The sequence below is a fragment of the Chrysochloris asiatica genome, unplaced genomic scaffold (assembly GCF_000296735.1).
Source record: "Chrysochloris asiatica unplaced genomic scaffold, ChrAsi1.0 scaffold00219, whole genome shotgun sequence".
Lineage (NCBI taxonomy): Eukaryota > Metazoa > Chordata > Mammalia > Afrosoricida > Chrysochloridae > Chrysochloris > Chrysochloris asiatica.
In genome coordinates, this window is record NW_006408737.1 from 1,473,235 (window position 1) to 1,496,691 (window position 23,457).

Consider the following 23,457-nt stretch of genomic DNA (forward strand, 5'->3'; position numbering starts at 1 on the left):
TGATCACAGTCAAACAATAATGACTTCCTTTATTTTCTTTCAACATGCCAAGATCTTTCCTACTTCAGGGGCTTTGCCTTTGCTGTTCCCTCTGTAGGGAATATACTTTTCCCAACAAATCTGCACATGCATGGCTTTTTGTCCTTTAGCTCAAATGTATCAAATATATTCTCAGAAAGGCCTTCTCTAACCTCTCTTTTGAAAATAGCTCCCAAATCCCAGTTATTCTCTCACTTTTACATCACCATTGTCTTCTTCCTATCACACATTGCCACCTTTATCTCAGTTATTGATTTATTGACTTGATTACTGACTGCTTCCTGCCACTAAACTTTTAAGTTCTATAACAAGGGCTTTGCAACCCCCACCCCCCACCCCCAGCATATTAAACAGTACTTTAGCACAGAATGGATACTTAATAAACATCTGTTGAATGAGGTAGTCCTGGTGTGGCACTGTAGGATATGCACTGAACTGCTAACCACAAGGTTGGAAGTTCAAACCCACCAGCCACTCCTTGGAAACCTTCCCTACAAGGTTGCTAAGAGTAGTATCCAACTCAACAGCAGTTAACAACAACAACTGTAAATGAACAAATGCATTCAAATATTTTCTTAAACAACAGAGACAGACACAGGATTGGATCCCCCTCTTCTTTCTCTAACCGGAAAGTGGGATCCCAGGGAAAGACTATAAATTAGGAAGAGAAGAGGCTAAGGAAAAATCCCTGGGGAACAAATAGTTACCCCAGCATCCCCAATGGCAAAACATTAACTGACATTAGGGGCCTGGGAGGACAGCACATGTGTTGTGGTCTCCATAGTGTCCTGCTTTCATTTCTACAGCTTCCCAGGACTCAGCTTCTTCCAACAGTTAAGCAGACTTGAGATCCTGGGTGTTTTTCAGGTGAAATGTCTGAAGAGTATTGTTTTCAAAATCCAGGAAAACTTTCTAACCCATCTGGGTTGACCAAACAATTGTTAAAGGGTTCCAAGATGAAGAAATTAAAAGGATAAAAAAAAAAAAAAAATTTTTTTTTACTTCTTTTTAGTGAGATTTAAAGAAAACAAAAATTTTCAAGCTGTTCTGGGTTTTTTTTTTTTTTTTTTATTTGGTTCTTGCTTTGGGTGCTTACTCTGACTTCTTACCACCAACATCCTACAACGGGCTCTCCCAGGCCAGCTAGCCATAACTCGACCATGCACAGCAGGGGTGACTCAAACCCACAGGGATGGGGACCCAGTGAGGATATGGCTGCCTATTCCATCTAAAACAACCACTTGTCTGACACTCCTTCTATTTATGTCTTAACCCAGGGGAGGATGAATCAGGGGATTACAGGAAGACAAGGAAAACAAGGAACCAGTGCTCTCTGTCTTCTCTTAAATCTAAAGCTTCAATCCTCTGAGCACCGCCACTGAGTCAGTCAACCCACAGTCTGCAAACCAAGGTTCCAGCTCATCTCAGCTGTGCCCAGGTATTTCCCTGCCAGACTCATGCGCACTTCTTCATAGTTCACAGAATGCATCTGGTTCTTTAATATCCTTTCCCTATTTGCTTTCCATGTTGCCAAATGTATATGCACTTGAAAGTCTAACCTTCTTGTCCTTGTTGTTAAGTGCCATCAAGTCGGTTCCGACCCATAGCGACCCTGAACAGGGTTTCTGAGGCTGTAAATCTTTACAGGAGCAGAAAGCCTCATCTTTCTCTCACGGAGCTGCTGGTAGTTTCGAACTGTTGACCTTGAGGTTCACAGCCCGATTCGTAACCACTAAGCTACCAGAGCTCCTTAGAGCTCTCTCTGCAAATGAGTAAAGGCCCTTGTGCACTTTCTAGATAGAACACTGGGGACGCAGTGGTAAGCACTGCCAACCAGAAGGTCCCAACCACTTCACAAGAGAAAGATTTGGCAGTCTGCTGCCATAAAGATTACAGCCTTGGAAACCCTATGGGGCAAACCTACTCTGTCCTATAGGGTTCCTAAGAGTTGGATCTGACGACATCAGTGGGTCAGGTTTCGTCTGGTAGCTTCTAGATCCTACAGTCTTCACCATCTTTTGGTTAATACAGAAGGTTAAAATATTGCTGATCAACTAAACGAGGACAAGAATTCGGACATAACTTTTGTGCCAGGAATACTTATTTCCAATTAAGAGTATCAGGAAGTATTTGGGTAGCTATAAACACTACCAAGGCCAAACCTCTCCAGACTGTATAGGGATCTACTCTAGAAACCTGAGCTCCAGCCTGTGGATGTTTATAGAAGTAAAACTACAGAAGAAATAAAAGTGTCTGACTCTAATCTGCAGAGCTGGGTCTTCTAAAGGAAAGAAAAGGAACCTTAAATTATAAAAACCGTGTCAGTCAAAGCGAAAATTTGTGAAGCACCCAACTCCCAGAAACTCCCCATTTTGCCCTAGGTCCGCTTGGGTTCAGCAGGCCCATAAATTGGCACTGCTGATATGACCTTTCCAAGTTCTATTTCAACAAGAGATAACAACAAAGCTGAGAGCTTTGGTAGCACTCAAAGGAGATTTGAGGGACTTAAAACATGCTGCTACATTTGGCAGCAAAAGTTTCTGTTTCTTGTAGTTGGAAAAGGAAATCACTTTATAATTACATTTGAAGATAAAATGTACCAATCTACTCATTCTCTTTAGAATATATTAGAACCTCCTAGTAGTCCCAATCTACCACTCCGCTGAGAGTAGTCTGAGTAATTCTTGCTGAGGCGAGTTTCACCTGAGGCTCAGGGGGATCAAGTCATCTTTTGGAAAGGTTAAGTGCCAGGATCTTGTCTTGAAGTAAGATAACTGTTTTAGTCCAGAAATACTCAACAACCTTCACTACCCATCTCTCTCTGTCTCTAACTTTCCACTGTCCCTCAGCCTCCCCTTCAGCCCTCCTATGTCCCATCCTGTACTTGCACACAGGGTTCTGCCATGTCCCTCCTCAGTACCATATATCAGAACATTATTCATCAAAAAATTGACTCAACCTAAAGGCACACCGTGCTACTCCTATTGTTTGGCCTGATTTTCCATCTGGTTTATACGTAAGTTGTTAAGTGCTGTCAAGTTGGTTCCAACTCATAGGGACCCTGTGTAGAGTTTCTGAGGAGCAGCTGGTGGGTTTGAACTGTCAACCTTGTGGTTCATAGTACAGTGCTGAAGCACCACAAAGCAAGGTAGACTAACTATAATCTATACTGATTGTTGTTGCAAAGTGCTGTCCAGTCCGTTCTGACTCATGGAGTCCCTTTATAGGGTTTCCAAGGAGTGAATGGTAAGTTTTAACCACTAACCTTGAGGTTAGCAGTCCAGTGCTTATCCTACAGTGCCACACCAGGACTCTAAAACAATGACTGGAGAACATATTATTACTCTGCTGATATAGATATCTGCCCAAGACACTGAGGAAGGAGGCATCATCACCTCACAGTTCTCAGCAGAACAAACCCGACAGACCAGTCACTCAAAAACAAACACTGCTTAGTTGACAGGGGATTCATAAGTACAACAATAATTGCTAACATTTTATTTACACAAAGGCTGGTGTGGCACTGTAGGATAAGCACTAGACCTCAAGGTCGGTTTGAACTGCAAGGTCAGCGGTTCAAACTCACCAGCCATTCCTTGGAAACCCTATACAGGGCCACTATGGGTCGGAACCAACTCAATGGCAACAACAACATAGATGTAGGTAGGAGTCCTGGTGTAGCGCTATAGGATAAGCACTGGACCACTAACCACAGGGTTGGTGGTTCAAACCCACCAGCTACTCCTTGGAAACCCTATCCAGGGTCACTATGAGTCAGAATTGACTCAACAACACTAACAATAAATCTAAGTAAGCTGTTCTAAGTCCTTCACAGGCAAGCCTCACTACATCTCTTTGAGGTAGGACTAGTACTGCCTTCATTTTACAGAAAAAAAACTGGGGCCTGAAATGGCTGAGTATTTGCCCAAAGGTACAGCGCTAGTAAGCGACAAAATTGACCCCAGTCTGACCCCAGAGCCTGGGCTCCAAACATTACTCTTTTGTTGGTGGCTCTTTCACTAATATATAGATTTGCCTTAAGGCACCAAATTATTACCTTCCAACTCTAAAGGAAAAAAGGCCAGGCCAAAACCACTGCTATTTTCTCCATTCAGAGAAGGGAACTGTGATGACAGTATGTATGTATTTATTCACAGAGCTGGTCTAAAGCTGTGAGGGAGAACAGCTGTCAACCAAAATTTTCCCAGGATCCCAGGCAAAATCTACCTTCTTACTTACTGACCTAGGAGCTTACTATGGGCCAAGACCTTGTGGTAACAAAGCGCTCTGCATCTGAGAGCAAGTTTCCAATCTCAAATTATGAGAATCGAGTCTGAATGTTTCCTAGAATCTAGCTCATAGGGACTTAAAAAAAGTCTAGCCCAAAAGAAAAAAAGGAATGCAAACAGAAATTTCTACACCAATGTTCACTGCAACAGTATTCACAGTAGCCAAAAGGTGGGAACAACTCAATTGCCCATCAGCAGAAGAATGGTAACAATAAAATGTAATATGGCGGTGGTTATGTGCCGTGGAGTCAGTTCCGACTCATAGGAACCCTGTACAGGGTTTCTGAGGCTATAAATCTTTACCAGAGCAGAAAGCCTCATCTTTCTCCCGCGGAACAGCTGGTAGTTTTGAACTGCTGACCCTGAGGTTAGCAGCCTGATTTGTAACCACTACGCTACCAGAGCTCTTGTTGTTAAGTGCAGTCGAGTCGATTCCGACCCATAGCCACCTTGTATAGGGTTTCCAAGGAGTAGCTGGTGAGCTTGAACTGCTGACATTGCAGTTCAAACAGCTTTGCAGTCTGGTGCATTAACCCACAGCGCAACACCAGGACTCGACCAGAGCTCTAGAGCTCCTTAAATGTAGTATATATGTACATAAAATGAATATTATTCAGCTAAAAAGATAAATGAAGTCTTAATACATACTACAATATGAAAGAATTTTTGAAAACCTTATGCTGAGCGAAATGAATCCATCACAAAAGGACAAATACTGTATAATCCCATTTACATGAAACAGGCAAAAGTATAGAGACCAGAAACCTGGTATTGCTTACCAGAAGTGGGAGGAGGGAAACAGGGTAGAATTCACTGAGGAGGCGCTAGGTTTCTGCTAAGGGAGGTGGAATCATTTGGGAATGGATAGTGGTAACAGTTGCACTTCATGAAGAAAACAACCAATGTGACTTGTTCCTGAAAGAAATGTTGAACTGGCAAATGATTTGTTTTTTACATATATTCTTAAGATTGAAAGAAAAAGTCACTCATATTTTAAACACATGTTTAAATGTTACGAGCACTGGTGGCACAGAGAATAAGTGCTCGGCTGCTCCACAGACGAAAGCTATGGCAGTCTTCTTCAATGAAGATTAATCAGAAAAAAGACAAACAAATCTGTTACATCTTTACAAAAGCAGATTGTCAGGGAGTCTTTCTCCCACAGAGCAGTTTAGCCATGACAGCCTTCGAAAGGCTGTTGGGCAGTTCTACTCCTTGTGTGGTGCGGTAGGATCAGCACTGGACTGCAAACCACAAGGTCAGCAGTTCAAACTCACCAGCTGCTCCTCATAAACACTATACAAGGTCGCTATCTGTCAGAGCCAACTCAATGGCACTTAACAACAACAACTCTGTTCTATAGAGCCCTTGTGGTTTTGAATTGACTCTGTGGCAAGAGGTTATGGTAAGCACCCGCAAAGAGGTTAAAGCCGAGACTGTGGAGCTGGACCCAGAAGAATCTACTTCAGAAACTTTCTTGCAGTCTTGGCAGAAAAATGAACAACATGTAAAATACAAATTCCTTCTAAAGTTATCTGGCTTGAGCTCCCTAGTGTAGTAACCCAACCTGATTAGGAGGTGTCAGCCCTACACTGCTTTTAAATTGGTGATAATAATGGAAAATGTTGAGCATTTACTATGTGCAGGTACTGTGTTAAGAAATTTACATGTATCAGTTCATTTAATTCCCACCACAATTCTAACCAAATAAGTACTGTTATCATCCTCATTTTGTTGTTGTTGTTGCAAGATACCGTCGAGTCAGTTCTGACTCATTGTGACTTTGTGTGCAACAGAACAGACCACTACCTGGTTCTGCGCCATCTTCACAATTACTGTTATGTTTGATCCCATCGTTGCCACCACTGTGTCTATCCATCTTGTTTGGGGTCTCCCTCTTTTTCAATGACCTTCGACTTCACCAAGCATGATATCCTTCTCCAGGGACTGGTCCCTCCTGATAACATGTCCCAAGTATGAGAGATGAAGTCTAGCCATCCACACTTCTAAGAAGTTTTCTGGTTGTATATCTTCCAATACAGACATGCTTACTCTTTTGGTAGGTAGTCCATGATACTTTTAATATTCTTCTCTAACATCATAATTCAAATGCACAGATGCTTCTACAGTTTTACTTATTCATTACCTAACTTTCGAATTCATATGAGACTATTGAAAATACCACGAGCTTGGGTCAGGCATACCTTAGTCCTCCAAACTAATAGCTTTGCTCTTGAACACTTTGAAAAGGTCTCGTGCAACAGATTTTCCTAGTACAGCACATCATTTGATTTCTTGACTGATGCTTCTATGAGTGTTGCAATTGGATGCAAGTAAAACGAAGCCTTGACAACTTCAATCTTTTCTCCATTTATCATGATGGTATTTATTGTTCCAGTTGTGAGGATTTTTGTTTTCTTTACAGTGGGCAATCCATACTGAAGGTTGTAGTCTTTGACTTTCATCAGTTAAGTATTTTAAGTCCTCATTTTGCAGATGAGAAAACTGAGACACAGAGAGATTAAATGACTTGTCCAAGGTCACACAGAGCAGTAACATCAGTTTCCAAATCTGGGCCTGTTGTTGTTGTTGGAGTTGGTTTCGGCTCACAGTGACCCTGCACAGGGTTTCCAAGGCTGCAAATCTTTACGGGAGCAGAAAGCCTCATTTTTCTCCCATGGAGCAGCTGGTAGCTTGGAACAGCAGACCTTGAGGTTAGCACCTGATTCGTAACCACTACGCTACCAGTACTCCTTAATCTGGGCCTGTAAGACTCCTAAATTCCATCTGTTTACCACTGCACATAAAATACTTAAGACTAAGTGCAAACAATTCTATCAGAGTTACTCTAAGGCAGCCCATGCACTCGGGGAATATCTAATAGACACTGATAGCTGAACAAACACATTACCAGTTAATTCATTTAAAAGTGATATATAACTCAGTTGTCAGAACACCATGAGGTAAGTAATCACACCAAAATTCAGTTTCTCAAACAAAACTGATTTTAAATTTCTTCCCATTTTCCTTTTCCTATTAATACCATCCACACACATACACACAAAGTCCTGCTGTGACACCATAGGAAAAGCACTGAACTGCTAACTGCAAGGTTGGTGGTTCAAGCCCACCAGCTACTCCTTGGAAACCCTAGACAGGGTCACTATGAGTAGGAATCGACTCAACATCACTTAACAACAGTAGCAACACACAAACACACACTATCGTTTGGCACTCTCATGGAAGCTTCCACACAGGCCTAGAACCCTTCTTATATTTCCAGTTCTTTTAGTTGGCTCTCTGAAATCCTGGTGTGGTACTGTAGGATAAGCACTGGACTGCTAATCGCAGTGTCGGCTATTCAAAGCTACCAGCCATTCCTCAGAACCCCTATACAGGGCCACTGTGAGTTGCAACTGACTCACCAACATTCTACAACAATATGTGCATTTCCGTATGCTGGGGTAAACTCCAGGTTTGATATTGTTGTGGATCCTCCCCAGCTCTTGGTCAGACACTCTGTAGTCACTAAATGAGTGAATACACCAAGAAAGCATGTGCACCAAAGACACCTCTCAACAAATGAATAATGGCAAGCCCGCAAACTCCAGCACCCCACCCCAAGTACATGTTCGGACCTCATAACACTGTCTCCTTGACACCCTAGGGGCAGACCAGCCATCTGTTAAATTGTGGCAGCCTCTATGGTCAGCCTAGGCAGCCCTTCTATCTATCAACTACCTGCTGCCCCTTAGAAATAGCTCTTTCCCAATCGCCTTGCTGAGTGAGGTACTCTCTCTTAAGTCCTTTCAGGAATATGCCTCTTGCTTTAGACTTTGCCTCCCATTGTTAATCTGTTGTTAAATGCCTTTGAGTCAGTTCCAACTATGGTGACCATGGATAGGGTTTCCAAGGCTTTAAAATCTTCTCAGAAGCAGAAAGCCTCATCTTTCTCCTGAGGAGCAGCTCAGGGGCTCAAACGACGAGCCTTGTGGTTTGCAGTCCAGTGGTTACCAGATGAAGCCACCGAGACCCCTTGCCTCCTTCAGTCCTCAGTTTATCTTGTTTTTCCAACTTACAAACAATCCTTCAGCCACTGTGCTGCCCCCTACTGCTGTTGTTAAGTGCCATCGAGTCGGTTCTGACTTATAGAGGCCCTGTATAGGGTTTCCCAGGAGCAGCTGGTGGATTTTAACTGCTGACCTTATGGTTCATAGTACAATGCTGATCAACAGTGCCACACCAGGAGTCCACCTTATCAATCATATACTAAACCACTTCAGTGATAAGTCTCACATAAGAAGAGTCTAGATCTTTAAGAAACTGAGGTAGTTTCATGATGAAAATAAGTGTCTGTTAAGAAGGCTGAATAACCTAATTGTAAAAAGGTGTACATGATTCACCCTTTTATAGGGACAGTGCAACGTAACATCCCAGTATGATTTTAGAAGACTGCTGTGATCGTTTCAACAGCCCCCAGCAAAAGTATAATCAGTGTATTAGAGTCAAAGAAAGTAAGTGAGACCATTTAACACCCTCCTCGCTCCGCACCCACCACTGCCCCTCGCACCCACCACACACAAACGTACACCCAGGTGTGTTTTCTAGGGTTTACAGCTAGAAACAGAAACGTCATGTTTACTTTTGTTTTATAATTAACAAAATAGTATGTGGCATGTGCCCCTAAGACAGAAAACACTGTGCGGCATGTGCCCCCAAAACAGACTCTAGCACCTCCTCCACCCACAGAGACAGATGCATATAGTATATCCCCTGCCGCCAGCAAAAATAGATGCAGAGTCTCCCTCCCAAGCCCAAAAGACAACACACAATCATGCAAGTTTTCCCACAGGCTTTAGAGAGAAATCTCTGCAGACTATGCCAGATGGTCTTTTTTTTTTTTTTTTTAATGCCCTCCTGGCCCCGTCTCCACTTTCCATGATCCCTCTAACTCAAAGAACTCAATTATCTGCCTGCAGATTTCCCCTTCCCCTCCCCCTAGCCTGCCCTAAACATACCCACCCTCTGAAGCCAATATAGAGACACAGAAGAAAACTCCAAACCAGAGCTCCAAAGGGCTGCTGCCTGCCCTCCTCCAAATGCAGATATGTGTTCTCTTGGCTTGGTTGCCTTGGCAAGCTCTCTTGGACTCAATAGTGGAAATCAGTAGGCTTCATCCAGACAGTGACAGTAACAGTAAAGATAAGCAATAGAAAGATGCTCCTCAGTCCTGCCTCCAGGTGAGTTTTCCAGAGGCGGAGAGTGGGACACACAGCCTCTCTCAATTCCAAGTCAGCAGTGTGGCTACTTTATTTGGAGTTTGGGTGCCCCCTAAACTGTACACCCAATCTTCATTACAGGGACAAGGGCAGAGCCAGCAGAATTCAGAATGCCCTTAGCTTGTCTTCCAAGGTATTTCAAAGTTTCCACTTCTTGTTTCAGATTGCTCTAATTCTAGAGAGTGGGAATCCAAAGGAAGAGTGTGCAAGAAGGGGAGTAGAAGAGAAGAAGAGAGAGGGAGTAAGCACAGGAATGTTACTTTTTAAACCTTAAGGAACCTAGAAGTTTCCAATTTGTGACTCAATCTTGGGAAGCTGGACTGTAGAGGAGTGGGGAACAGCTGCAGCCCCAATCGATGATGTGGGCAAAATCTCCTCAAACATTAGAGGCTGTTGGGACGTGACTCACCTAAAAGGAGGGCACTGTTATATATATTTAAAAAAAAAAAAATCTGCTTGTTCTGGATCTGCTTAGGGGTTTCTTCCCAGACATCACTCCGGGACATGGCTAACAGGTTTTTCCCTGTCCCACAACAAAGGCTGAGGCTGTGGGTGGGTACCCGCTTCTTCCCACCTAGTAAGCCCTAAGCCTGAGGGCATATCCATGACTGCCTTGTGTAAGTCTCCCCTCCCCTACCATTCTTTTCTTTGGCACAGTCTCCTGGCATATCAAGTGTCCCTGCCCTTGGAATTCCCACTTCCTTGTTTCTTTCTTTCTTTTTTTCCCCTAAGCTGTAAACTACACAGGTTCCTGAAAGAGCTGCCCAACCCCCAAAGAGTCTTTTAGAACAAAGTATATAATTCTTCCTATCAGTTAGCACGCTGACTTTCAAACCCGGAAAATAGGAAAAAGGCCGCTGGTTTGGCTCTCAGGGTTAATGCGCTGGGCTGTAAGGTTGGTGTGAATCACAAGGTTGGTGGTGAATCACCAGCTGCTCCTCGAAAACCCTATACAGGGTCGCTATGGGTCAGAACTGATTCACCAGCACTTAACAACAACATCTACTTGAAAGCTGTCCCAACTCAAAGAACCAGCCCTGGCACCCAGAGACCACTCTTCCAGTTACTAAAATGTATGACACCATTAGCCAGCTGTCGAACACAGGAGAAGCACAGAGACCTTCTGAAATCCCTCTTCTAGATACCACACAGCACCTCAAACATATGAGTCAGGTAACTTAGGAAACAAACGCTTCATCTCTGAAGGAACATCATTCTTAAACTGCCTGACCCAAAGAATGCATTATTTGCTTCCTTTAACATCTTCAAGAAGTCTTGTAATGTTCTCATCTTTAAAACGCAAAAAGTAGCATTTCATACATAGAGAAACCAGAATAGAAAGACAAAGTAACTTTTCAGAATACCTTCTGGATATTGAGGGTCACCCCTCAAGTTTTAACTCATAACATTTTATGTAGGACTTGGCTGTTTAAAAATCCTTTCATGGAAACTCTTGCTTGCTCCTTCCAACAGTCCTGTGAAGTTCTTCTCATCATTATCTTCATCTCACAGCTAAGAAATCAACCACACACACAAGTAGAGAAGACGTGAGAGATCCTGGATTTGGAAGGGCCTACTGACTCAGAGTAGTGTCCTCCTCACACCCACCAACTCTCATCCCAACCAACAATGCTATATAGCATCCCCCCAGGAAATATCGATTTCAACCAAGAAGAGGATTCCTCGAGTATAGTGAAAGGGGAAATCACTTTTGTAGTGGTCCAAGTGAGGTCCAAGGCCACTGAGATCACCCTAGTGGGCCCTCAGGCCATACCACTGTTACAAACATGTACACATTCAGGGAGCCAGACAGGGGAACATGGCCAATGCTTGCATTGGCAAGCTGACCCGAAGTTAATCAGGAGGCCCCCTCATTGTTTGCCAAAATACAAAAGACATTCTGTTCAGAAAGTTCAAGAAGAAAAACCAAAGAGCCAGGACAGCAGCTGTTCCCTCAACCCACAGAGACACCAAAGGCATCTCTCTATATAAAGTTTCCTGAAGTCCAGGAATACTGGGAAAATATAACATAGCTGAAGTAGCAGCACATCACCTCATGGAACTCTACCACCGAGATTGTTCGCTGAATTCATCCTAGTGCTATTACTGACAACTTACTCCATCACCGCTAAAAATGTTTCCTGTCTTGGCACACATTAAGCTCACCATACACACCACAGGTACCCTGCGTTCCTGACAGTGCACATCCAACCCCTGCCTCTCATCTAACTTTTACCAAAACAGCGCAATCAGAATGGGAAAAGTATACAACGTGGATACTGCGCACCCTGAAATTTGGTTAAAATATTAACCGAAGGAATCCACCACAGTACCTCACACATTGGTTTAGGCTTCTAGTTCTTAGCAGCTGCCACTGAGAGCTCACTTCAGAACATCTGGAGAAGAAACCTCTTTGCAGGTCCCCCAACCTTCCTCCCCACCCCATTTATCTCTTAGGAAAGCCTGTGATCAACTTATCAATGAGGGGGGACAGCTTGCTCCTTACCAAGCTACCTGGCAGAGAGAGTGAGACACTTTAGCTCAGATGTCCCTATGATGTTCTCTTCATCCTAATATCTACTCCAAAGGGACCTGAACTGGCAGTCGGCTTTTCTCGCTGAGCTTCATTAGCTTTGATTTTTTTTTTTTTTTCCTTTTCTTTTTATTACAGGTCAGAACAGAAGCACCACGAAACCAAACAGACAATGTTCACTAGAACAAACCAAATCACTCAAATGACGATGAAGTTTCCATGTAAGAATTATAAACACAGTGCTGGAGTTAAGATAACTTATATTTTTTTCCTCTAGAAAAGATTTTTAAAATTGCCTGAGTCTTTGTACTAAAGAAAAGGAAACTGATTATTTCCATAGTGAAGCCTAGACACCTCAGATTCAGCAAGAGTGAGATCAGCTAGATATGCAAAGTCAAGAAAATTGGCTGTTTCCCTCCTTAAAGCTAATAGAATCCAACTGTTGAAGCATGACATCATTCCTAAGCCCCAAACCCTAGCTGAGAGTGCAGACACTCACCGGCCTCCCAGAAAACAGCCCAAGACTATGGCCAGGAAAGGCGAAAAAAAAAAACAATCCAAGCTGGGGCTGACCTTACCTGAAAGTCCCGGTGCTTTCCTGCCCACTCCATTCTCAGCAGAGCCTGGCTCACACCACAGTCCGTGAGGGAGCCCAGGGCCCCCAAATCCACTGGCTTAGGCTCCGATACCTGCTGAGAGCTTCCCACAGCTCCTTCCTCTGACCTTTCCTAGTGCTCCTTCCAGCCAAATGAGCAGAGCACTGCTAGCCGGTCTGGCCGGTTGTCATGGAGACACTGATTTCGCCAGCGAGCTCTCTCCCATTCTCTCACCCTCTCGCGTGCTCTCGCCTTCTCCCAGGCTCTCGTTTGCTCTTTCGCTAGCCCGTTCTTTCTCTCTCTCTCCCCCGTTACCGTAGCTCCCTCTTCCCAACAACTTCAACCTCTCTCTCTCTTACATACACACTCTGTCTCTCTCTTCACCCCCCCCTTCCCCACCCCTCCTGTCTCTGTCTCTCTCACTCTCACTCAGTTCTGGGAGGCTTCCATGAAACAGCACTGTCTTTTGATCAGCTAAGTTTTTGCATGCATTCCACTCCTCCTACCTCCCTTCCAGTCAAACAGGGGCTCTGGGCTGCTCCTGGGATCTTGCTTGAACAGCTCAGAAGGGAGAAGGGAGAAGATAGTGAGTGGACTTGTTTTCCTCCCCTTCAGTGTCTCATTTTTTATAACTTGGAAGAATTGAGGCCAGGCAGGGAGGGAGCTAGCTGGAGTGCTTGGAGGGGAAGCAAGCCTTTCCTCTGGGTCCTGTCGGGAGGGTAGGAGGGCCTCAGATGCAATGCCTTGACTTGTTTGTGCATTGGGGATTTTCCGGACAGCAGTTGGGGCGGAAACGCACTCAGGTCCCAGGAGCTCGCCTGGACTGGCCTCTCTGCTTACCTTGTTGCCTGCCCAGGTGGTGGAGATGTCTTTAACCAGTGCAGGGACTCATGGTACTAATGCTGGTGCCCAAGCAGTCTCTCATCTTCCTGGAATTGAAAGAAAACCTAGGTCAGGGCAAGTAAAGAGCCCGGCAAGTTCAAAGTCACAGTCCAGGCAACAAATGTAACAGGAACACAGCCTCTCTCTCTCTGCTCTCTTTGCTCAGTAACCTACACATGAGCTGCTGTCACCCTCAGTAATAAAGGCATTGCTCTCCAAGAGCTACCACGCAGCCTGGGATACTGCAGGTCCTCTAGGTTTAGGTGCTATATGTACATTTCTGCTTTGTAACATTCTTTTACATATATTGTTTGTTTGAGCTACATAACCTATGAAATGCACTGGACAGATTATTAGTGTTCATTTTACTGGTGGGAAAAGTGACAGGTCAAATGTTTGGTCCACAATTACACAGTTAGTTAGTGAAAGACTTAAGAGTACAGACCAGTCCCCACTTCTGCTGAGTCCATTTGAATCAAAGCAACCGTACGTTGATGTTGTTAAGTGCCGTTGAGTCAGTTCCGACCCATAGCGACCTGTAAAGGGTTTCCAAGGAGCAGCTGGTGAGCTTGAAAAGCCAACCTTGCAGTTCACACAACTTTACAAAAAGCAACCCTATAAGACAGAGTAAAACTTCTCCCGAGGGTGTCCATGTCTACAAATCTTTATGGGAGCAGAGAGCCTCACCTTTTTCCTACAGAGTGGTTAGTTGATTTGAACCACTGACCTTGTAGCAAACCAATGCTTAACCCATTATGCAACCTGCGCTCCTAGGGATCAGTCCAGTAATCCCCTGTTGTTGTTGGTGGTGAGTGCAGTCCAGTCGGTGCAAACTCATAGCAACCCTGTATAGGGTTTCCAAGGAGCGACTGGCAAGTTTGAACTGTTGACCTTGCAGTCCAGTGCATTATCCCGCTCCAGTAGCCCCCTTGTCCACTGCATTGTGCACTAAAGTACACTCTCATCTGATCTTGAAAATATACAATTTTTAAAATAACAAATTAGAAAAGATCGGGCTCCCACGGGAAGGTGGAGAATCTTTGCTGTCAAGGCAAGGTTGTCCTGACTACAGGTCCTTTCTGCCTGAACTTTGTATATATGAGAGAATCTGTGCGCAATGGAGTACAATGATGAGAACAAATCCTACCCTATACCTACTCGACAGCACTTAACAACAACAACAACATAGCTATAAATTAGAGTCCTGGTGTGGCGCTGTAGAATAATCACTGGACTGCTAACCCCAAAGTCAACAGTTCAAACCCTCCAGTCAGCTCCTCAGGTCACTAAGAGTCAGAACCAACTCAACAGCACTAAACAATATAACTATAAATTACTTTATACTTTTCTAAAATAAGTCTTGTATCATTAGTTCAACACAATAGGTTTGAAAGTTTAGTCTGTTACTGTCATACTAATTTAACACAGTTTAAAAATGTAAAAAAAAGATAAAATAAGTTAGTGCTGTGGGCAGCCAAAAGAACCAATAGATCTGTGTTGGAAGAAGTGAAGCCAGAGTGCTCCTTGGAGGCCAGGATGGACAAACTTCGTCTCTCATACTTCGGACATATTGTCAGGAGGGACCAGTAGCTGGAGAAGGATATCATGTTTGGTAAGGTGGAGGGTCAGAGAAAAAGAGGAAGACCCCCAACGAGATGGATTGACAAAGTGGCAGCTTCAATGGGCTCAAGTGTGGCAACGAAAGTGAGGTTGGCCCAGGATCAGGCAGTGCACAGGGTCGCTATGAGTCTGTACTGACTCAATGGCACCTAACAACAACAACAACATTCACAAAAGTAGGAAGTAACAGATCTAGAAATACCATTCAAGCCTTCCAGTGCTCTTTCATACCTTTAGTCAGAGGAGCTGACAGAGTCCCAGAGAGGTCAGGGCTCAAATGACCTTGACAGTTCTGCACTTGGATTAGTAGAGCTGTGACTTTGGGCAAGTCGCCTAACCTCCCAGTTTACACATGTATAAAACCCATCCCTGGCACTTGCTTTTCTCACATACTGAGCTACAGACTTCATACATCTCAACTGCTCTTCACACACACACATACACACAAGAACTGAGGCAGTGGTATCCACACAACATGAGGATACTGAACTCACAGAGAACATAATATTTTTCCAATCTGTTGCAGAATCCACGAGTTTTCAGTTAACTTCCAGCACACTGCAAAATTCTCAAAATTCATATTGATTTACATTTAAAAGGTATGTCAGGAACTAAAGTAGGAGAAGGATTATGAAACCAACAAGAAATGACTGGGTAGCACCTATCCTAAATGGTTAGACACTAATGCTATAGTAAAGCAACCAGGGCTTCAAAGGGGGCATACCAAATCATCCCCCATAAAGGCTCAACCTGACTCAGGAACCCCTCACAGGGATTGCAACGTCCCAGGTTTACAAAGGGACAGGATGGAAGGGCATGCATAACAGCAAATCATCAAACATTTCCTTATTCCCATCCCCAAAAGACATGGCCACCAAATTTCACATATCCTCTGCTCTTCTCCTAACCTTCAAAACACACATTCTACTTGCCAAGCCTCCACATTCAGCAACAAGCTATGGTCACCCATTTCTACAATAAAGTGATATTCACAGTTATGATGGTACCCACTACCATGGAGTCCACTACAACTCATGTTGATGTTCTTATTGATAAGCGCTGTCATGTCCATTCTGATTCATAGTGATCCTGTATAGGGTTTCCAAAGAGCCTCTGTTGAGTTTGAATTGCCAACCTTAAGGTTCAAACAGATCTTGCAGTCCAGTGCTTTATTCTCCAGCACCACACCAGGACTCCCTTACCACTCATAGTGGCCTTCGGTTTCCCAGGCTGTCAATCTTTGTTGTTGTTGTTGTTAAGTGCTGTAGAGTCCCTTCCGACTCATAATGACCCTGTAGAGGGTTTCAGAGGTGCAGCTGGTAGGTTTGAAATTACAACCTTCGGGTTAGCAGTCCAATGCTTATCCTACAGTACCACACAGGCGCAGAAAGCCTCAACTTTCTCCTGCGGAGTGCCTGGTGGGTTTGAACAGCCGACCTTGCAGTTAGCAGTCTAGTGCTTATCTTACAGCACCACTTTTATTGTGGTGCTGCGTTTAATGTGCTGGTCTGAACCGCAAGGTGGTTCAAACTCACCAGCCAGCCGCTCCTCGGGAACTCTATTCAGTGCCGCCGAGTCAGAACCAAGTCGACAGCACTTAACAACAACAATGTAAGTAAGGCATTCTTCTAAGCAGAATGGAAAGAAGACAAGAGAACTGAAGCTAATAAAAATCTCTAGTTACCCAAACTTTTTTTAAAACCCTCCAGATGAGACATAGAATGCAGGCCATGCTCCCCCTAGTGGTATGCTGAAGTTATAGCAGCTTCTCAGGCCCCGCCCTCAGTGAGATGCAACACTGAATGCCAGTAGTGGGAGAACAGGAACCTTTGTTTTGAGCTCCTTAAATTGGAAGGAGACAGAAGATAGCTGAATTCCCTCCTATCAAAATGCTCCCATGCATGAAAGCTGGGAGGTATCCTTGCATCTCTCTCCTCACATCCAATCCATTTACCAACTCCAAGCAACTCCACTTCCAAAATATATCTTTCATCTGTCCGTTTTTCTACACCTCCTTAAACATGCCCGTTTCTCATCTTAATTACTGTAGAAGCTTCCTAAGTGGTCTAACTCCCAGCTTCCACTCTTGCCCTCACAAATTCATTCTCCATGGAGCTGTGTGAATCACCTTTTTATACTGGATCATGAATTTTCAGAATAACCCACTTTAATAACTACCACTGCGCTTAAGGATAAAATTTAAACTCTTACCAAGACCTATAGGGCCTTCTCCAGCTTCCTTTCAGTACACTTCCTGCTCCCCCATTCTATGTTCAAGTCACACAGGGTGCCTATTAGTTCTTCAAAAGTGCCAGTTTTTTTTCTGTTTCCACTCCCTGGGACAACCCCTCCCTCACTACCCAGTCTTTCCCGATGGAACCTTACTCATCTTGCCTCAATCTGATGGTCACCTCCTCAAGGAAGTTTTCTTGATCTTCCAATCTAAATGAGGTTCCCTTGGACTTAGCACCCTTATTGATAAGTGCATGGAGTGAGTTTCCTGAATAGAGTTTCCAAGGAGTGGCTGGTGGGTTTGAACCTTGTAGTTAGCAGTCCAGTGCTGATCCTACAGAGCCCTTGCTGTAGTTGTTGTTGTTGTTGTTGTTATGTGCCGTGGAGTGGGTTCCGACTCATAGCGACCCTGCACAGGGTTTCCGAGGCTGTTAATCTTTACGGGAGCGGAATGCCTCATCTTTCTCCCACAGAACCGCTGGTAGTTTCGAACTGCTGACCTTACGGTTCGCAGCCTGATTCGTAACCACTATGCTACCAGAGCTCTGTCAAATCAGTTCTGACTTTTAGCGACCCTGTGTAGGGTTTCCAAGGAGCGGCTCGTGAGTTTGAGCCACCAACCTTGCAGTTCAAACCACACTTGTAGTCCAGTACTTGTCCTACAGCACCACATTAGGATTCCACAGAGTTCTCAGCACTTACCATAATTTGTAATTATATACTTGTACAATTATTTGCTTAATATCAGTCTTCTTCCATAAGTTCTTTATAAGCAAAAACCTGGAGTGCTTCAGTAACCACCATATTTCCTGCACTTAATATAAGGCCTAGTTCACAGCTGGTACTCAATAAATACTTGCTGAGTGAATGCATAAAAAAATATTTCTTCCTGTCCTACAGAAAGAGGAAACTTAGAAAAGCTATTTCATGTCACTCATAATATCTTTTCACAGACTAAAAACTATAATTACATCTCTTTTCCTCATGTGCCTTGCCTGTGGGTTCAACCAAAAGTTCCTGTAAAATCTCCCTGTGGTTTATTTCCCAGAACTTTCCTTGTAAGGTCAACTCACTCTCTTGGGGATGCCCACTGGGGTTTTACAGCCCCTCCCTCCCATGGCCACAGTGCCCACTCATAGGAACTCTACCACCACAATGGCAGTGGCAACCCCACTGGGATGCAGGAATGGTCCAGCTCCCATGGGATGAGAAGGTTCTCTGCGTAATCTCCATTCAGAGACAAAACCCCATTCTCTCTTATCCACTGTGCAAGTTACTGTGCTGTGCTTCAAAAACAAAAACATTTTTTACTTAAAAAAAATCCACCTTTGGATTTTGTAATTTGGAGATTGGCCTAAAATGTTGTTTGAGAAAGGGGTTCAATCTAAAAATACTGTCTGGGAGAAAATAATAAAGACCTGAACAAAAGCAAGCAATGACTGTGTGAGTGAAACCAACCCTACTCTCATGACGTACATCACCACCAAAATCTGCAGCCCTTTCTAGCTTTATCTCCTCCCTACACCTTCCCTGCTGCCAGTACCCTATTATAAACACATGCATAGCCCACTCTCTGAAGACTGCCTCTAGTTCTCCTTTCCCAACTGGCCATGCTGTTACCTTTTTTTCAGTATTGTTCCTCCTTGTTGTTGTTGTCAGGTGCCATCGAGTCGGAACCGACTCATAGAGACCCCATGCACAGCAGAACGAAACAATGTCCGATCCTGGGCCAACCTCACTACCGCTGCCACACTTGACGCCATCAATGATGCCACCTGGCTGATCCATCTCGTTAGGGGTCTTCCTCTTTTTCTCAGACCCTCCACCTTACCCAGCATGACATCCTTCTCCAGCTACTGTTTCCTCCGGACAATATGTCCAAAATTGCTCCTCCTTAGTAAAACCTGATAGTCTTCAAGGTTCAATTCAGTTACAATTTCCTTTGTGAAATATGTCTGGATCTGCCAGCAGAATCTCTAAGTCTCTTCTGCATGCTCACAGCAGTTTAAAGGTGCCTTGTGCATGGTAGACACACCACTTTATCACTGTTACTTGTGCCCCTACCTCCCCCAACAACATGAGTGCCTCAAGGTCTATCCACTTTTATATCACATTTAGAGTGGGTGGTAAATTAATGTCTGTGGAAAATGAATTATTGAATAGGCTCTTCCAAAAACAAAACAAAACAAAAAACCAGAAAGAGTTAACCGGCTTCATAAGTGAGGAAACTTTGTGGATGTACCTTGCATTGTACCAAGAGATAAATAAACTACATGGCTAAGTTGTTCAAAAGGAGCCTTATACCATAGTGGTTACAAATCGGGCTGTTAACCTCAGAGTCAGCAGTTTGAAACAACCAGCTGTTCTGTGGGAGAAAGATGAGGCTTTCTACTCCTGTAAAGATTTACAGCCTCGGAAACTCTGTACAGGGCCACTATGAATCAGAACCGACTCCACGGCACAAAATAACAAGTGGTTAAACCCACAGGTCACTCCTTGGAAACCCTATACAGGTCACTATGGCTGGAACTGACCTGAAGGCACTTTAACAACAACATATATGACAGAGTCTAGATTAGGTCACAAGAGGATTTATGGTAGTTTTTGCCTCTTTAACAACAAATGAAATTCTGACCTTAAAAACCAGGAACAGTTTTCAAGGTCAGAATTTATTTCAGTATTAGAGGTTTCTTTCCTTTTTTATTGTGAATTGAATAAAGGTTTACAGACAAGATCATCAGTCTGACATTCAACAAATCAGACACTTGGTTTCATCTCAGTGACTGCAGTGTCCTCAATGTAACATTACTTATCCCCCCCACCCCACCCCACGGTCCTCCCTGGGTTTCTTGTTGCCATTCCTCCTTTTTCCCAACCTTCTGAACTTTGTCCTTGGGTAAATGCTGCTCTTTTGATCTCAAATAATTGACCATTCTATGGTGTGTGTCCCTCACTAGTATTACTGTTTACTCACCCCCACATACCTATCTGGGGAGCATGGTGGTTCCATAGGACAAGCACTGGACTTCGAATCTCAAGGTCCACAGTTTGAGCTGCCAGCTGCTCTACCAGGAGAAAGGTGAGGCATTCTGTTCCTGCAAAGATTTTAAGCCTCAAAAACCCTATACGGGTCTCTATGAGTCAGAACCTATTTCACAGCACCCAACAACTATCTTGGAGCACAGTGGCTCTGTAGGATAAACACTGGAGTGTGAACCACAAGGTCAGTGATTTGAGTCCACCGACCACTCTGCCGGAAACCCTAAACAGGGTCTCTATGATTTGATCAACTCGACAACACTTAGCAACATACACCTATCTATTGCTTGGCTCAAAACTGAACCACGGGGATACGTTCAGTTCCAGACTTGAATAGTGAACAAGGGCCATAATCTCGAAGTTCCACCGGTCTCTATCTAACCAGTAAGCCTGGTCTTTAGGATTTTGAGTTTTGTTCCACACTTTCTATCACTCTTTTGTAATGTCCCCTGTCAGAGCAGTTGGTAATAGTAGTCGGATTCCATCTAGTTCTGGTCTGAGGATAATGGAGACTGATGTTCACTTGGTCCATTAGTTCATTGCACAAATTGTTTCCATCTTCAGTTCTCATCACTCTTTGTTCCTCTGAACACATCTACTTCTACCTTAGCTGGCTGCTCCTGGGGTTTTAAGATCATAGTCACAACTCACCAAAGTAAGATGCAGAACACTGTCTTTAGGACTCTGTTAGGACACCACGGTGTCCCCAGAGACTATAGTACATAGAACACTGTCTTTAGGACTGTTAGGACACCATGGTGTCCCCAGAGACTACAGTACATAGAACACTGTCTTTAGGACTCTGTTAGGACACCACGGTGTCCCCAGAGACTATAGTCCTGAGCCCCTAGGCCAACAACTCTTTCCCTCAAGGTGTTCAGTAATTATGGTATCATGAATTTACTTGATACAGCTTTTCCATCCAAAGCATCTTAGCTCCCACCAAATGACTGGGTTGTTATGCTGCTGTGACCCTATATAGGATTTCTGAGGAGCGACTACTGGTGGGTTTGAACCACCCACCTTATGGCTCAAACTGGCCTTGCAGTTCAGCACATTATCCTGCAATGCCACACCAGGACTCCAATGATTAGGTCATTGTTGTTGTTGTTAAGTGCCATCGAGTCAGTTCCAACCCACAGCGACCCTGTATAAGGTTTCCAAGGAGCAGCTGGTGAGCTTGAATTGCCAACCTTATGGTTCAAACCAACTTTGCAGTCTAGTGCATTAACCCACAGTGTCACATCAGGACTCCAGTGATTGGGTTGTTGTTGTTAAGTGCCGTTGAGTCGACTCTGACCATAGCAACCCTGTGTAGGATTTCCAAGGAGCAGCTGGTGAGCTTGAACCGCCAACCTTGCAGTTCAAACGGCTTTGCAGTCTGGCGCATTAACCCACAGCACCATACCAGGACCATGCAAATTGGGTGTACAAAACTCTTAATGCCAGGAATGGTTAGTTTTGCCCTCCTGCTAGGCTTGAGAGGAGTCATCTCAGAAGCAGGGGCATGGAGAGACAGCAGCTGCATGCCTCCTGGCCCATGGACTGAGGAAAGCTCAGTGCCTACAGGCATGAGTCTGGCTTGCAGAATGTACCCTTAGGTCATTGACAAGACTGGCTAAAGGAAGTCAGAAAAGGCAATCACTTTTTTCTTTTCTTGCAATAATAGCTAAGAAGTTTTATAACTTTGCCCCCAGTATGCTCCACCTCATTCATAAATATGTTCACAGCAAAAGTAAATAAATATCCATGTACAAATATCTTTCCCCAAACCTTTATATATTTGTGGAAATAGTACAATGTTGTTGTAGTTGTTATTAGGTGTTGTCAAGTTGGTTCTGACTCATACTGCCTGCAAAAACCATGTTGGGGCCATGTCTGCCTTATTTGGGTTTCACAAGGGTGAAGGACAATCAAACTCAAAATCAACCCAGTTCCTATGAAGTAGAGGTCAGACATGCCTCCACCCTATAACCTTCCTTATTCTGACACCAACCATCCCTCCCACAACACTCTCTGCTTCACACCTTGACTGGACAATCCACTGCAAAGACCTCACAGAACAATATTATACTCAGTATTTTGGCGTTTATTAAGAAACAGGTTACAATTCAGAGCTAAAAAATGCTCAGGATACAGCGGTTTTCCAATCAGGAATGCTTCTTCTCTGCTGTACTGCAGACACCTCTCACTCTTATCTTTGGCAAGTGTTACAAAGCTCTTTTAGCCAGTCTGCAAATGCCCAAAGGGCACATTCTGCAAGCCAGTCTCCTGACTTAGCCACTCAGTCTTACTCAGTCCATGGACCTAGAGCCCACAGCTGCTCTGTATCTCCATACCTCTGCTCTCACTGCTTTTCTAGGTAGGGATCTCATGCTCCACTCATGCTCTTGCCTCCTGATGGTCTTGGCATCATCTCTTCCTGCTTCTGAGGTGACTTGTTTGAAACCTAACAGGGATGGCAAAACCAACCAATCTCAGTCTTAGAGTCCTATGCACCTTATCTGCATGATAGCACACAATCACATGGTGCAAGTTAAGAAGACATTGGATAGAAAAGCCATATCAAATAATTTCAATGTACCACAATAACCCTGTGCACAACAGAATGAAACACTGACGGTCCTGCACCATCCTCACAATTGTTACGTTTGAGCCATTGCTGCTGCCACTGTGACAATCCATCTCACTGGGGGTCTTCCTCTTTTATGCTGACCCTTCACTTTACCTAGCATGATATCCTTCTCCAGGAACTGGTCCCTCCTAATAATATGTTGAAAATATGTGCTTTATTGACTACACAAAGGCTTTCGATTGTGTGGATCATGACAAGCTATGAATAACATTGCGAAGTATGAGTATTCCGGAACACTTAATTGTGCTCATGAGGAATCTATACTTGAACCAAGAAGCAGTTGTTTGAACAGAACATGGGAACACTGAATGGT

At 44.0% G+C, this 23,457-nt stretch overlaps 1 protein-coding gene across 3 annotated transcripts in view; it reads right to left on the reverse strand.

The window, feature by feature from the left end:
- ST5 (suppression of tumorigenicity 5) overlaps positions 1–13,681 on the reverse strand; it is a 154,768-nt gene extending 141,087 nt beyond the window's left edge. Inside the window, exon 1 of one of the 3 annotated variants that reach the window (XM_006872982.1) lies at positions 13,577–13,681. The gene's annotated coding sequence lies outside the window, so the exon portion shown is untranslated. Of the gene's footprint in view, positions 1–12,718; positions 12,895–13,576 lie in introns of those variants that run through there. The other 2 variants (XM_006872984.1, XM_006872983.1) reach the window with 2 other exon arrangements.
- Between the last annotated feature and the right edge of the window lie 9,776 nt (positions 13,682–23,457).